Source organism: Schistocerca serialis, chromosome 5, assembly GCF_023864345.2.
Source record: "Schistocerca serialis cubense isolate TAMUIC-IGC-003099 chromosome 5, iqSchSeri2.2, whole genome shotgun sequence".
In the NCBI taxonomy this organism is placed as follows: Eukaryota; Metazoa; Arthropoda; class Insecta; order Orthoptera; family Acrididae; genus Schistocerca; species Schistocerca serialis.
Window position 1 is genome coordinate 590,344,391 of NC_064642.1, and position 15,552 is coordinate 590,359,942.

The following is a 15,552-nucleotide window of genomic DNA, read 5'->3' on the forward strand; positions in this document are numbered from 1 at the left end:
CGAAGCAAGAAAAGAAAGCGGGAGTGGCACTGTTGCTAGAAAGTAGCTCGAGTGTAAACAATAAGGGGGGGATGACACTTTGTTGAAAGACCTTGTGGAGAGGCATAGCATAGAAAATTGCGCTAAACACCGCCATTTAGGGGATGTCGCATTCAAAGAGTTTTCATCTCGCTCATGTTCCTTGTTTTAATGTGGAGAGCGCTGCTGCTGCTCGTCTCTCTTGAAAATTTTCACCTTAGCTTGAAAAAGAAAGGGTGACGATAGCGCGGTATTTATAAAATAATTTTGTAAATGCGTCGGTAGCCGGCAGAGAGCTTAGCTCGTATTTCTACACTCGCAACTGCACAAAAATAATAGCTTATAATTCTCGTGACGTTCATCCCAGTGTTTCAGTTCTTTATGGTTCTCGTATTTTTCTTGCTGTTAATTTTGTACTGCGCACGTTTACTGGTCCTTACCATCCAGTGCTTCACATTTCCGTGTTTCTCCTCCTGGTCTCTTCGATATTATTAATTTAGAATTACATGACCTATGCGCAGACGTCCAATGCTACATACCTCCACAAACCTACGAATAAACTGTGGGATCCCTCACACGGGAAATCAGTGATGTACTTCGCTCTAAAGACTGACAAACAAGACTTTAAGCAGGGGATCATAATGTTTTGAATTATCAGTGTATCTCCAGCATTGGACACACATCTCGAAATAAAACAAAGTAAATGTTAGTTTTTTTTTAGAAGTGCTTTATACCACTATGTTTAAACCAGAGCTTTAAGACATGTGGCCGTCATAAATTATGGTCCAAAAATTTCAGTAATTAACTCAGTTTTTCCTTAAATATGTCTTCAATTTTCGAATTTAAGGAATAAGGTAGTCCACTTTTCAGTTAAATATATTTGAAGACTGTATACAAAATTTCGGCCCTCTCTCTTTAATAGTTTCTAACCAGTGTATACCAAATCATCAAAAAAGTGCAATTTCGGGTGATTCAAGTTAAAGCTTGTTTTTCTACCTACTTCGCATAAAACTAATGCATCCTAGGTCCATATTCATCTCGTTTCTGGTATTGTTCTCCCTCCTTTTTCCTCTTCTATTTCTTGCTTCTTTAATGAACTCCAACATTGATTTTCAAAATATTTCAAATGGTTCTGAGCACTATGGGACTCAACTTCTGTGGTCATCAGTCCCCTAGAACTACTTAAACCTAACTAACCTAAGGACATCACACACAGCCATGCCCGAGGCAGGATTCGAACCTACGACCGGAGCAGCAGCGCGGCTCCGGACTGGAGTGCCTAGAACCGCACGGCCAACATTGATTTCTCTGCTTCGAAGGGTCTCCTGCTTTCCATGAGAATTAAATTTCTTTGCATATTTAGTCCACCAGGCTCTCCCATCAGTTCCATATCCCTAAACATTGTCACTGCACCATCACTGGATCACAGCAGAGCATCCAGCACACATGTGTTTAAGCCTACTAGCAGAGTTTCTGGTAACCGTTCCAATATACAGTCGTTGAAACCTTCATTTGTGTCTTGTGAGTCCTACTATAAAGTTAATTCCCTAATAATCTTGTGCCACTAAGACATTAGAGACTAAAAAGGCATAAAAACATACAAGTGAGTACAGCTCGAATGTTTGGCATCCGTACAAGCTCGGATTACGGAAAGACATAGAAGCAATTCAGAGGCAGGCTGCTGGATTTGCTATTGGTAGGTTGGAACAACAGGCAAATGTTACGGAGATGTTTCGGGAACTCACATGGGAATCCCTGAAGGAAAGACGACATTGTTTTCGAGGAAGACTGTTGAGTAAATTTAGAGATCGTGCATTTGAATCTAACTGCAGAATTATTATGTAGCCTCCGACATACATTGCGCCTAAGGAGCACGAATATAAGATACGAGAAACTAGGGCTCATACGGAGGCATACAGACAGTCGTTTTACCTCTGTTCTGTTTGCTAGTGAAACAGCAAAGGAAATGTCTAGTAGTGGTACAGGGTACCCTCCATCACGTGCCACCAGGCGGACTGAGGAGATCAGATGTAGATGCATATGTACATTCTGTTTTTAACAGTGCTGTCTGTGTGACATGAGGGCGTCATCATGTGTGCAAAAACTTGTAAATTCCCCTGATTTCTTCGGTACAATTTCTTCGAAGTAAACTCTTTTTTGTGCCGAAAACTACAAAGAATTTCTTAAGACAAAAATTAAAAAACCAATTTTGGATACCTTTTCACTGCTGTTCCCCTTAAATGATACCGAACTTTGAAGAAGAAAAAAAAAGACAGGATCGAATAATTACTCCTGCGTTCAGCCTCTTCTATCGGCTTTAGAAACTGCCTTAGGGACGTTGCTGCCGTGGTTCTGTTCGTTGCAAACTTGGATAGTTTACGTCAAAAAGTTTCTAATCAAAAATGTCGTTTTCATCTTACCATGTATACCAATGATCAGTATCTTGTTTCCAGCATCACAAGAGAATAACAAGAACTACTTCGTGGTCGAAAGCAAGCAGTTGAACCTCCATCTGAACAATAACGTCTTCTGCAGATATACAGAGGGACATACGGAGCAGGCAGAATGAGGTGTAGAGGAGAGAACGCAGACAGAGCAAGCACGTTTTCCCCGTTCTCATGGCAACCTGTTTTGTCGGCAGGGAGGCGGCGGCGGCGGCGGCGGCGGCGGCCGTGCCGGCTGGACGCAGCCGGGCTCTGAGGGTTTCTGCGGACCCGCTACCAGTAACTGCTCCACGAGGATCACACGGGGCAGGTGACGATGAAGCCTGCTCTGCTGACAAGTGAGTACTCTGGTGTCCGGGAACTCTCTCTCCTCTCTGTCAAACATTTGTTTAGCAACTGTGAGCCCTTTCGATTCTTTCACGTAACGTTATTAAAAAATGGTAATTTCACACCCAGTAATGTAACAGACGTGTTCAGCCCCTCACACCTCGTTTAACTTGGCTTGCTACGCTGAGCCCAGCACAGTCATTCCCTTGACTTTTGCATCGCTTAAATCTAACAAATTCGGACGCTCTCTCTTGTTCCACGTTATGACAATACTGAGAACAACTCCTCTCCGAACGGAGAATGCTTGGGTTACAAGTATTACTCAGCTTAAAATTAAAAATGGTAATGAATTTCTTAGACCACATATCTGCAGAGAAGATGAAATCACCGATTTAGTAGTTGAAAAAATTAAATGATCGTGTGGCATTGATGGCCGGGAAGACCCATGCGAGGAAGTTCGTCCGCCGTATTGAAAGTTCTTTTTAGTTGACGCCACTTCGGCGACTTGCGTGCGTCAGTGATGATAAAATGATGATGAAGAACACACAACACCCAGTCATCACGAGGCAGAGAAAATCCCTGACCCTGCCGGGAATCGAACCCGGGACCCCGTACGCGGGAAGCTAGAACGCTACCGCAAAGTAGTGACCTTACCAACCTATTTACAAACGGTTTTGTAGAGAAAAACTGGATTACTACTTTTGTGAGCAGAAACTAAGATGGTTTCGCTTGTTTTGATAATAGTGAAGAAATTTTGTTCAGTTACTTTGGAGCAATGTCTTCACTGCTACGCCGAGAAAAATTGTTCTTTTTGTGATTGTTGATAGCTAAGCAAAATAATTATTGATGACTGAACAGTGTCTTCAACCAGAAGACAAAAGAAATAAAGGTAACAGTAACATCTCAAACTAACAAATGACGTGTTTATCTTCCACTGATTTCTTCCCTGATCGCATCATCAACTTACGTCATACTTATCTTCTGATGTCTTACGTGTTCTTCATTCAGAGAATAGTTCTTTATCCAGAATAATACAGAGGAATTAGTTTTTCATGAGTACCATTTTGATTCCAAAACATGTTTTCCCTTCGTAATTAAAAATATAACATACAAAAGAACCCAGGAAAAATGACCGATGATGACCTTAACGCCGCAATTACCTTAAAGTAAGTCGTTCATTCTTGGAAATTGTGACTGATCTTTGTTTTACCCATTGTTTGTTTCAATATAATTTACTAAGTTTTCAGTCTATGATCTACGATTAATGAAAATTGGGGGTTTCAACTGCAGAAGAAAATTGTCGATGATAAGGAACCGTTTACCGCAACGGCAAAATATTTGTCCTCGTTCAATCTACGTTTGTCGTCACTGTATCCTTTCAGTTTAATTTTCTTTTGTAAGACGTGGGTGTATGAAAATCTGTTTAAAATCCAATACTGTGATATTTAGAGACAAAAGTCCATTCCGAACAAAAGCAGAGCTTTTGCGGAACATTATCTTGTTGAAGGTAAGTATCGAACATTTAATTGAAGAGGATTAGGTGGAAGTACTTTTCTCAGCGATTCTGCATGCTGTGTGACGTGTGGCACCTGAAGTGAAGTGCGTGCGCGGGAAAGTGGGTTATGGATCACAAAGCGCGAAGGTGATGTGGTTGTTCACTAGTTGATGTGGCCCAGTGTGGGAGAGTGTTGTGCGTAGAGGATAGTGTATGTGGGAACACATGACGTTTTTTGCGATGTTGCCCTGCCTGTGCTTTTCCGAATTACTATGCGAAGTTCCGTTGGACGTGAATGTATGTCCAAAGAAAGAGGCACTGCGACGATTACAGCCGTTTTTGAAATATGTTATTTGTGATAATGGACAACCATAAGCTGTAGAAAGCAATGACGACAGTGAAAATTTGCACCGGCCCGGGACTCGAACCCGGATGCATGCTTGGCCAAAGGAACTTTGGAACGTATTTCGTACAGGCACTGCAATATTGTGCTTGTCTGCCGACACGGGCAAGCGACTTTCAACTAAAATGTCTACCCCGTACAGGAATATCCGTAATTTATGTATGCGTGCAGGCTGTAGATGCATGGTTGGCGACATATGGAAGTTTGGGTTTTGCGCCATGAGTCATGCACTTATAGCCAAATGGTAAGGCGGCTGCTCGCTCGCGAAATCTTGGTTCGAGTCCCGGTTAGGCACAAACGTTTATTGTCGTCATTCCATTCTTATGGTTGTCTATATTCGCAATTGCGAATACATTTATTGATGCTTTTTGGTCGGTACTCAGTTTAGTGACTAATTTCAGAATGACATGGAGGAATGCGCACCAGAGACCGCCATGAGCAGTTTGCTCCCTTTTCTACAGTTTTTGTTGTTGTTAGACACGCGTTGCATTTTGAGCAGCATTTGCAAATACATGCCGTTCTACCCATTTAAGTGCTGTATAATATTTTAAAGCTATTTGGAATATATAGTTCATTCTTCGGGTACAATTTTTATGACGAGTAAAACGTTGTACACTTACAGATTTATACATGTAATATGTGGCAAGGTAAGCTATTCTTTATCGGCCATGCTCTATCCTGTACCCTGAAACAGAAAGAGGTCTTTTACTTCGGAGCATGTGACACTTCCGTATGAACTGAGCTACTTTAATGTCTCAACAGTTTTATCTCTTGAAAATGGAGATTTGTTTTAATTTCCAATAGCTTCTATTTCAAAATGTGTTTATCTTGTATCTGGTCTTCGATAAGCTGCTTGACTTTGTTTCGCTGATTATTATTGTTGTATTCTAAAGTAATAACGTAACTGATTGACTATTAAATACGGAACTGACACCTTTTTCTCGATTTCAGTTTGTTCCTCGGTGCATGACACGTCGGAACATGTTTTCATGGTCGGTAAACCTTAATTTCCCGGAGTAATTTTTGTAATTACATAAAACGACTGGAACACACAAAAACTGAACTCCATCACTTAAAATATCGGACAAGTGCGATTGGTACCTGCTCTAGAAGTGTTCAGTACTTACTTAATAATGTAAAGAAATGGTTCATCTATAAATTTTGATGAGTGAGTTTGGAATTATCAAAATATGTCACAGAAAGGACGGTATATTTTGATTGCATTTACTTAGAAGCTTAAACTTTTTCCATTGCCAATGGACTGTAGGCTCTAGAATCTCACATTAATTTCAACGAAATACCTCTTCCTGTCACTGGAAAAAGGGGGTCGAAACAGACGGACAGACAGACATACAGACAAACAACAAAGAACATAAAGATATTTTCAAGTGATATAATTAGAAATTAACAATTTTCAGATTTTTTCCTTTATTTTTTGTGTGAAACTATTTGCTTCTTGCCATAAAAAAAAGTAAATGTCGTGTGACTAGGGCCTCCCGTTGGGTAGACCATTCGACAGGTGCTAGTCTTTCGATTTGACGCCACTTCGGCGACTGGCTCGTCGATGGGGATGAAATGATGGTGATTGGGACAACATAACATCCAGTCCCTGAGGGGAGAGAAATCTCCGACCCAGCCGGGAATCGAACCCTGTCACTTACGATGGACATTCCTTCGCGCTTACCACTCAGCTACCGTCGGCAGATACTTCTTGCCATATTTCATGAGTATACGTCAACGGGAAATAACCCACACGTTTCTGGTGTCAACGCTAAGCGACTCTTAAGCCTAAGTAAAGAGCGATGCCACTGAACAACCATGACTGGAAACGAGTGATTTTTGGTGCAATCCGATAGATAAGTTTGTGTTTGGTGATTCCTTGAGAGCTTTACCTGCCATCATGTTTAGCTCCAGCAGTGAAGTACGTAGAAGGGATATTTTTCGTGGTTTTGTTTAGTCCCTTTATCGCGCTTGTGAAAACGGTAAATATAGGAAGAAAAGGAGACATTTTATAACATTGCTTGCTGTGTACAGTAGAGGAACAAATCGGAGGCTGTGGCTGTTTGTGTCAGCATGTCATAAAGCGGCGTCTGTGAGGCAAAGGTTTGTGGACGATGACATTCATGAGGTGGACTGACCTACTGTCCTGCCCAGTGTCCCGTCCTCAATCCAACACCTTTGTGATGATGAGTGAGATCGTCGACTTCGCTTTTGACTCTAGTGTCCATCGTCACTCCTTTGTGTGGTGTCGGTTCTTGAGAAAGAATTGCCTGTCATTCCTCCAGAAACATTCATACACCTCTCTGAAAGTGCCCCAAGAATGTATTCCCTCATGCAGGCGAAAGGTGGACACACCTCTTATGAGTGTCCAGTAATAAGTGGCCAGAAACTTTTCATTAGTTTATACTGCTGATCACTAAAATATCCATAGCAGTCACTGCATGTAGCTTTGACTCTGTGCTTTAGTCCGTCGATTGTAGTAGTTGGCGAATGGAGGCCGGTCATTCCCTCGGCAACCCATGACCAGATATTTTCGGGTAAGAGTTATGGAGAAATGGCTGGCCTGAGTAATAGTCGAACACGCTCCGTGTCAAGGTAGGTTAGGAGAGCACAAGCAATTTGTGGTCTTGCGTTGTCTTGTAGAAAGATGTTATTGCTGGGTGAGAGATATGGAGAGGTTGCTGGCAAGGGCAGTGGTCGGACACACTCTGCATCGAGATAGGTTAGGAGAGCACTGGTAAGAGGTAGTCTTGCGTTATCTTGTTGAAAGTTTATATCACGGATATCTCTAATATAGGGCACAGCCACAGCCAAATGTTACATACCCGATAGCACCACAAGCCATCATGCCTGGTGCTGCACATGTACGATGTCACCGAATACTATCTGGCATCTTTTGTTCTCCTCAGAGGCTCCACACAAGGGCGCATGTCTGTGGCGATGCTATACGCATATCCGGGATTCGTCTGACAACACGACGCGGTAAAATACTTGTCTCGAGTGCCGATGTTCGGCAAATCATTGTCAGTGAGCCTTTCTGATGCCGCATCGAGGGAAACCACAGCAATGATCACCGAGCTGACAATCCATGATAGGTCACACGTTGACGCTCTGTCCATGTGTAAACTTATCTTTTTGGAAAGAAGCCCAATGTCTAACTGAAGGACCGTAATGTGGCTGTATATGCTGCAGGGCCGAGCGAGTAACAAGTGACTCCCCTCGGGCGGTAATCGCACGGGGCCGAGGAGATTCTGCGTGGCGTTGAACTGGCCTTCCTGAACCCATCAATGCAATTTTCGTAAGCAACAAACGTCGAACTGCTGTGCTGCAGCCTTGTCGCTGAACAATACTGCATTTTCCATCGCCAAAAATCATGCTGCTGTCGAATTCCAGTATGCTCTTATAGACTTTTCACTTTCTTATACGAATTATAACGCGATCTTCTCGCTGACGATGTACATCAAAATATGATTTCTGAACTGAAACCCCGCTGCATAACCTTTACACATTTAAAAAATATATTTCATGTAACCGCTTACTGTTTTGTGCAGTTGCATTGAAACGCATCATTTGCATAAACAACTTATTTTACAATTGACACCAATTTGCAGTTTTTATGGTCAGCAACTTGTTTTATTAAAAGCGATACGGAAACGAAGATTCCAAAATCTGGTAGCAAGCAGAGAGTCGAGAAAGTGGCTCTACGGTTAACTTTCACAAAGTTTCTACGTATACGGCATATTTGTCTGAAATAGGCTGAAAATGGCAGAAACGATAATGGCCTCTCCCTTATTGAGACTGTATTCAAACCAGTAGCAAAAAGTGTTTTGAAAATCTGTGCTTATGGAAGCTACTGCAATTAGCTTTTAATCATATGTATTTATTTTACATTCCGTCTAACCTCGTGCATATTTACAACGTTGACCTCGTGTCTAATATTTAAGTGGGAGATTTGTCGTCCTGTTTCCGATGCACTTTCCTAAAAGTTCAGTGTTCTTTCCGTATGGGAGTACTCACACCTAAAACAAATCAGTATGTGTCGGAGTGTATGCTGTGAACATATGCAGACTGTTGTAGAATACAGTGCACTGTTATGTGACATCACTAGCTTCTGCGTTCCTTTCAATAGAGAGAAGAACGATTCGATCTCCCTGTGTCTCTCAAAAATTTCTAATTTCTCTTTCTGTATCTTGATAAGCGTGGGGAAGAACTGCGAACAACAGAAAATGAAAGAGCTCTCTCACGGACGTTATTAGAGAGCTCTCAGTACTCATCAACTATTTTTTGTGAAACTAACGGACTGCCACTTCTTACTTTGTCAGCTGTTAACGTTGTGATGTCTGTATGATTTTCTTCATAATTTTGAAACATGTATCTTGTTATCCTCTCGGTATCACCTGTTACGTTAATGAAAATAATGCAGTAGTCTGCATAACAGAAGATTTATAATTGTATCACAATATATTCTATTAGTCGTACGAGAAAAACCGTCTATTCACTTCTGAATCTTATTGTTACAATCACGTAATAGATGTGAGGTCAACAGTATCTAAATACGTAACTCCCGTGATGTGCTGCCATATAGATGTGTGATATGTACTCCATCATTTTATAGAAAATCGACAGTATCCATGAAGGAAGGTGATCGACATATACTATACACCTCTTAAGAAACCATAAATCTTAGGCAATATGGACTAATCAGTGTACATTGAAGAGAGTGTGCACAAAATCCTTCGTAATATTAACCATGACGCTTAAGCATCATGGCTTATGAAGACGACCAAATTTATAGCCTAAACCGGCCCAATGAATAGTGTGTTTCTGTCCCAAAAAATAGAAATGAAAGGGAATTTAGCTCTCCGTAGTCACGGTAAGCTTGCATACACCAGTTACTACCAAGCCTTACTCTAAGCTGGACGCACACATCGTTCATAATCGTATCCAGTTTATGGTAACTATTAATTCTCTTTCATCGAAAGTTTACAAATGGATCATTTCTTTCAGAATTGCTGGCTCAAATGTTTCTATAATCAGCCCCACGTAACAAAATGTTTACGTTAGCGAGCCAGCAACACGCCATGCGGAATTAAGTTGTTTAAAATGTCACCAAAATATCTGAATGCCACGCCTTGTCTCAAATCGAACTCTCTTCCACACTTTAAGGCAATTCTCAGACTTTCAGTACCGAAATATCACAATGTTAATCATTTTCACAGGAGGACATACCAATAGGTCTGATCGCTAAGAGGTCTAAGCGCCGACTCCACTAGTCGTTCTACACACAAGAAATTTCTGCTTTTCCAAAATACGCGCGAATGTGCTAATTTCTGACTCGCAGGAAAACATCACAGTCTGTCGGAAAGCAGCATCAAGCCCGCTAAATCCCGCGCATGTACGTAGAACCAATCAAAATTTCTCACTGTATTTGAACAATAAATTAACTAAAATAAATTTTTGTAACCCACAACTATAGATTGAACTCCTCCTTAAAAAAACTACTTTACCGAAATTATAATCCCATTTCCACAGTACCATAAACTGACGAAATAGATTATAACAAATTTTCCGCCATGAACGACTTAACGCACACGCGTCACTCTCGAACATTCCTCACGAGACCAGTTAATTCAAGGTACAGAGTACAAAACTGTACACAGACAATTATTTCACCTTCACACCTTCCTTCACTCTAATAACTAAGAACAATTATAATAATATTCAATAAATAATTAGAATATTAAACAAACAGAACTGCAAATAAAAATGACAGAACTTTTACTGCAGTTCAAACAGTGTATGTCAGATAGCGACCTCTAGCAGATCACATAGAAACTAAATACGTGTACTCTCTGGCATCTGATGCCAACTATCCTGCGCATAACTCATCTGCACGTCTCTTTGCTGCTGTCACGATCTCAATAGGCGTGATGTGAGGCGGTACGCCTCACGTGGTCCTTGGCCTTACGCCACCCGTGAGGAAGGGCATAATTATATTCCCTGTGGGTAACAGTACTTCTTCCGTGACTGTTGTCATGTTTTGACTTCATAGAATACGGTCACGTCATCTTCAAACCATTATATGCTTCCAATAGATGGAAGTGCCAGCGGCCTTGACACAGTGGTAACACCGGTTCCCGTCAGATCACCGAAATTATGTGCTGTCGGACTGAGCTAGCTCTTGGGTTGGTGATCATCCGGTCTGACGAGCGCTGTAGAGGGGTACACTCAGCCCTTGTGAGGTATCTGTCGGAATTGTTCGAAGCTGTGCACATGAACAAAAGAAACATCAAATTTGGCGGGCATTAAATGGAATGATTGGTCGCGAATTGGAAACCACAGTGTCAATCAAAACCGTTGTATTTGCAACAGTTAGCTACACCTTCCAGCAATTTTTCTACGTAGTCACTGTTCCGACTTAGATATTTGTCGTAGCGTTGTGCCATCTTTCCAACTCTCTCGTCTTAGAAGACAGCCTCCTGCGCTTACCGACAATTTCTACACTGGACTGATGCTTGTTTTCTGTGGCAAAACCTTGTCTTCATAGACAGCTGGTAATTTAAGCAGAGAAGAAAGTTAGAGGGAGCCAAGTCCGTTTTGTATGGTGGTTGAGCAAACACTTCCCATCGGAAACGCCGCAGGAGCGTCCTCATTGCCTCTTCAGTGTGCGGCCGAGAACAGTCATGAAGAAGGAAATGCATAACAGGTACGTTATGTGGGGTTGCATGAAATCAGGCGTAATCTCTGGGCAGGCACCCATACTTGGCGGAAGATATTATTTTCAAGCATCTTTATGCTCTCGTAACTGAGAAGAATGACGTGACGCTGTCTAGGGGCATACTAGAAACACTTCCCAACACATTTGTGCAAAGCTTCGCCGGATTTTCACTGTGGCTTCCATTTGGCTACCGATAGCTTCTTACTTTCCGAAAAGCTCTCGTATATTAACACACGGGCTGCCTTTTACTGAAAGATGTTTGTATATTAAATATGATGGTTTTCTGCAACTTAGATGCTACTATTTGCTACTTTTAAGCTATCTAAACAGTTACATTTTTGCTTCTGAGGAGCAGTGTCCAGATCCTTATGCTGTCACCTGAACTTACGAATAGGTTACTTGAGTTTCTCTTGAAATTTCGGAATGATTACATTTAAGAGGGATTTTTAACTCCTATCCTTGTTTCCAAACTTCATGGGAATCAAAATATCGTTTTCCCTCTTTATTTTATAGTACCGGTTATGACTTGTGGTTCTCGCGAACCCTGTGGAAGGATTTATTCTACATACAAATTAAAACTTTAATATTTTCTGTTCACTAGATTATGCTTTTCACAACTTTATTTCCTAATGCTATTTACGACATTGTAAATAAAGAGTGAATGCTTACAGATTTATTCTTTTTGTCCACTAAGAATTAACGATGTCGTAGAGAGCCGATGTCAACTCTCAGTCAGATGTTGATGACACCCAAAATTTTGCTGGTGTTACTGCTCTTTGATGCCGTATCTTCGGCTAACAACTATTTTAATTAATCATCACCAACATGTATTCTATTAAATATGATGGGGTTGGCCAATACGCTTTACAATCCAGTTCGAAAATACGCTCTCATTTCTGGACTGTGCATGACTGATGAATGTACTTCATGAACCCCATACACCAGTTACGAATACGGCATGCGTAAGCTTTTTAATGATATTACAGCCATATGCTCAACGCTCTTTTAATGTGTTATTACAAATATGAACACTTTGCCAGCGTAATCCACACACAGTTTACACTACTTGTAGAGGAAATACCGGGAAGTACCAGTTAGGTGAAAGACAAACTAGCTGACCCGTTATGGATAATTCACTACGGTTGCGTGTCCTTGCTCCTGTAATAGCTGGGTGGGAAGCGCTACTAATGACAATTCCGATTGAGGCCGCAACTTTTGGGATTACACATTCTATTTCGTGCCCGACGCCTCCTAACTGATTCGGTTTCACATATTAGAGCAGTATTCCTTCAAAAAGGCAATCACTTCCTCCTCAGCTGTATCTGTTACAAAAGTGCGAAGCTGCGAGTTATAATTACTTGTACGACATTACCTGTCGTCACCCACAGAGCTGTGTAAAGAGGCTTTACTTTTTGAGATCTGCTCGCTGGCGACAGAGACTAGTGCACAACTCTACAGTGCTGCGAAATAATTAACAAAGATTAAATGCCTAATTCACCTGGATTAATCTGTAATGAAATATCAAACAGAAAAGGAAAAGCTAATGGCTTTGTGTAACAGGGAACGTTGATGGCTCATTTTGCTCTAACTCAGCTTTTCGCCCTAAACTAGGCTATGTGCTTCCTTCAATCTCTTTTCTTAATTCTTCGTGGAAGAATTGATGCTGTTGTATCGACAGTATCTGTGTCAATATAAAACTCAGCACTGGGGTCGATTTTATCTGTTTCTTATTAACAGTCACCTCTTGCACTGACAACTTCTGAACTCAGAGCAACCTAGCAGCCATATGGCAGCTGTTCTATAGAATCGGGTGCATGATGTACTCCTGGCAACATATTTCGAAGTATCCCACAACTTCAGAGTAAAATTTATGCTCAGAGTGGAGGATTTCGAACTGAGTACCTTCAGATAAAGAAAATATTGTCGCTGAAGCTTATACCATCAACTTCAGCTCACAGCAGCTACACAAAATGATGACCGACAGCCTCAAAGGCAGGCGTGACACGGTCGTGCTACGGAATAGAGACAAATATGCCGTCTACACTATATCCACACAGTGATGCACTCCATATTTTGCAACATGTAGATGTTCAACGGCGAAGAAGATATTGGATGCTTCCATTACAATTGAAACAGTACTATAGCATATTATGTATATAATCCGACGATTTCCTGAATAGTTAAATGGTGCCTGAAAAATGTTTCTATATTTTGTCACACAAAGTGAAGGACATCATTCAGTGAGAGGCAATAAACTGCGGCCCCGTGAGATACAGTATTTAGCAGTTTCTGCGCACTGAGGGACCTGCCCAAGTGTGTCAGTGTCCTGTACGATAAACATAAAAATAATGGCACCTGTATGCTCGAGATATCAGATTTTTTTGGATGTGTTGTTAGCATTCATAGATGAAAACAGTTTATTGGTAACAGTGACGACAGGTGAATGTGCAGTCATCGACAAACGAGCACTTCATGGCAGTATATCTGGACGAGATTTTCAACAAGGGCACCCTAATTTACCATAATAAATTCTATCGCTGGGTGTAATATGTAAGTATTTTTTTTCTGTTCCATGACAGATCAGGCGTTCCACCTTGACACAAATGTAGTGGAAACAGTGTTATGGGATCAATTCCAAAAAAAGGGAAGACTGCTCAAATGACAGACTTTCAAGAAGAAGAAAATCAGCACAAAGCGCATTTGGTGTGTTGATACGAATAGTTATGAATTTTTAAACACAACTGGGTTGCAACTCTTCCGAGGTGGGCGTTATTATACATGACTCCATCTTGTGACGGAACATTCTCAAGATCCCAATGTCGTACGTGCAGACAGCTGCAAATTTTAGTTAAACGCTTCCGGAATGCGGATAAGCACGCTGGACCCTGATAGAACCCACTCGGTGGATTGACGACGTGGCCCGATCTAATGCCCAGTCTGGATGTGTTTTTACTCGTAAGACGGCTACGTGAAAACTGGGCTAGTACCCACATTTTGCCTCATTCACATAATTCGAAAACATTTCCTAAGTGCTGTCATACTATCTCATGAACAACAAAAGACACAAAGAGATGGGATAGTGACTGGAGAGGCACTGACTAGCCTGTACCACTACCGTTGCCTAAGCAGACTAACATGCTGATTCGGTGAAGAAACGGAATAATTCCAGGAAAAGGAAGAAAGATTCTCAAAATCTCAATGTGCTAATATCATAATAGGAAATCAAGTATGGTAAACAATTACTTACAAACACAGTAGCCGTCTCCAAGATCTGTCAAGGGGCGACTACCCGTATACTTCCAAAATGTTCTTCCATTTCATTTCGGAATTGCTGCTGTAGTCACGAAACACTCATATACATCAAATTTTATCTGTAACAGGGGTATAGACGATGGTTTACATGCTTCACTCACTTATTAACCTCGTGTATCATGTAGGAAAAAAGGGTCAGAAACTTATTTTTATTAAAACTATTATTTGGTGAGAAAAATCCTATATTTATTGTGATTTGTTTTTGACACAACGTATGTTACACGAGTATAATACACGAAATTAGGGTTTTTGTCAAGAAAGTAGAATATATTTTAGTCATCCTCTTGTCATCCAATCTTTTTAAGTTGTCATTAAATGCAATTCTCCGTTTTCTCATTACATATAATTCTCAGATTTTTTTTCATACACTTCCTTGTTGCTTCTCAGTTCCCGTACTCCATTTTCATACTTTGCAATCAAAATTTTTCTAATAATTCTTCTTTTTTCCTCTCGAAATTATTTAACTGTTGGCTGAGTTAACGGTGAGACATTCTGAGGTATAAAGACACCCAGTTTTTATCAGCACATTGTAATGCCTCAGTTTTGTAATAACTGGTAACGATGTTTTAGTGTACGTGTTCGTTGTTAAAGGAAATGCCATTTCCATTTTCGGGTCTCTATTTATGTTAGCTGCCTCATATAGAGGTTTTGGCTCGATTATTTATTTTTAGCATTTGAATTCTGAAAATTTCTTTGTTTTTCCATATTTTGATTCTAATTCCACATATTTTGTTGTATGCTTAACGTTGGTCACTGATACTCTTTCTTTAAATGAAATTTGTAGTAATTTTTTTACTGATGTCATTTGAATAATAGTTATCCTTTTCGTAGCATC

General features: G+C 40.8%; 1 protein-coding gene across 1 annotated transcript in view; it reads left to right on the forward strand.

The window, feature by feature from the left end:
* The window catches only part of LOC126481386 (uncharacterized protein C6orf132 homolog), a 305,702-nt gene that overhangs the window by 198,348 nt on the left and 91,802 nt on the right, over positions 1-15,552 (forward strand). Inside the window, exon 2 of the mRNA XM_050105108.1 lies at positions 2,660-2,800. The gene's annotated coding sequence lies outside the window, so the exon portion shown is untranslated. The remainder of the gene's footprint in view (positions 1-2,659; positions 2,801-15,552) is intronic.